At 35.5% G+C, this 1,914-nt stretch overlaps 1 protein-coding gene across 4 annotated transcripts in view; it reads left to right on the top strand.

Annotated features, from left to right (window-relative positions):
- Positions 1-1,914, top strand: part of LOC106679496 (uncharacterized) — a 24,138-nt gene that overhangs the window by 11,147 nt on the left and 11,077 nt on the right. The gene's annotated exons all lie outside the window — the stretch shown is intronic.

Raw genomic sequence — 1,914 nt, 5'->3', positions numbered from 1 at the left:
TCCAAAATGAAATAACATATTTACTAATTTAATATAAATAACTTTCAGAGAACCCATTATCAGTTCTGAGGTGATAAAAACGGGAGTCTAGGGCGTGTTATCACTATGTATAAATTGTATGCCTCAACAGCAGAGAAAAAATTGTTTGACGGTTGATTTTTCCTTGTTTACTCATACTTTTTCTTCAGTTATCTGAACTATTGGTGTTCGGCATATTTCTTCTTCCATTTCCACGGAATGGAACTTTGCGAACTGTTACAGCCATTTTATACTAGAGTATCCCCTTAAATACGAATTTCTTGTTGTTCCTACAAACTTTTCAAATTTACTTAAAATCAAGAGTGTAAAATAAATTCTAACAAAACCCACCAGATCACCTTTACTCATCGCCATAAACCTATGAATTCCTGCCCTATAGCATCGTTTAATAATAGTATATTTACGCCTGTCGAACAGAGCCGCTACCTATGACTACATATAGACAAAAACTAACTTGGAATAGTCATTCAAGACTGAAAAGGGGAACAGGGAACTAACAGCTCTTTGAGGGAGGAAGGGGAGGGGGTGATGTAGAGGTAACCAACCTGTTCTAACCGTGGTTAGGGTTGAAGCTTTCATTACGTAGAACCGCCACAGCAATGAAAAAGTCGACACCCTAGGCTGGATTCAAACCGGCGCCGTTTCCAGGTGGCAAAGACCTGCGCCTTAACCACCTGAGCTACGGACGACCCAACAGCACCACTAAACAATCGAATTCAATCCTTTCAACCGAAATCCTTCGTAAAAATACCAATGTTCCTTTCTTTACCTAAAATAAAATCATCCATAATTACCCATATGTTTCGTATTTTTCCGATTTTGTCAGAACCAGATATCAATCCTTTCATGATAAACTCCCTAACCACCAAAACCCACTTGTTTCTAAGCTTTTCAATACCATAATCCTCTTAAGCGTTTGAAAAGAAGACCATCTGCTCTAGAAATGTTAAAGTAGTTCAACCAATCGGTGGATTCACAACGAGACTGTTTCATGTCATTGTAATATACTCCTATCTCATTCACTTCAGTTGTAAATTATGATGAATAAATAATTAAGAATTAAGATACCTCTGGTTATTGTTTGACAAGAGAGGTTGAGTGTTGAGTGTTGAGTGTTTCATTTAAAAAGCTCTGCAACCAAAGTGCATTCAAGGTTTGAAAACTTATATCCACAAGATGGACGTATTCCCATGAAATATTCAGTTGCTGGAGCAGAGATCGAAGAGAAACCCCAATTCTCTTAACTTTAAACAGTTCTTCCAACCCTATATTACTCATTAAAAAATAAAAAAGTTAACATATTTTGCATTGGTTGCACTTTCTCTCTATATGCCATACTGCTGAAGTATCGTTCATTAAAAAAAAGAAAAACAAATTTTTTGATTATGCTGGCAAAAATGAGTGAATTTTTTTGGCAATTAATCTACTTCAGATTCTCAGATCCATGTTAGTAATCTTTCAAGACCATATTTCACAATATAAGAAAATAAACTTGTTCTGAAGTTCATTATGAAGGTATACTAGTGTATCAGGTATTTATTTAGATGCCTCATAGAGTTCCACCGAGCTGATTATCAGCTCACAGACCACGGGAATGGAAACGCTAGAAATAGGATATCGGGTGTTTAGAAGCGTCAAAGAGCTCGTCGAACTTCTTTTTTTTTAATACGGCTCAAATAATTTTAATTAAACTTGGCAAATCAACGTACAATTAAATGTTCTTTAATTTCAGCTGGGTCTAATCCTCATTGAAATAGTTTTACAATACTTCATTGCCAAACTTTAAAATACTTTTATATATAGGGAGATGGTCAGGGTTGCGGTCAAAAGAGAAATAAAAATAGTTTACAACTATTTATTTTCCAACGTTTCGCC

Source organism: Halyomorpha halys, unplaced genomic scaffold (assembly GCF_000696795.3).
Source record: "Halyomorpha halys isolate HHAL.00 unplaced genomic scaffold, Hhal_1.1 Scaffold207.1, whole genome shotgun sequence".
Lineage (NCBI taxonomy): Eukaryota > Metazoa > Arthropoda > Insecta > Hemiptera > Pentatomidae > Halyomorpha > Halyomorpha halys.
The sequence above is the reverse complement of the archived record's forward strand: the minus strand, read 5'-3'. Positions and strand labels throughout refer to the sequence as shown.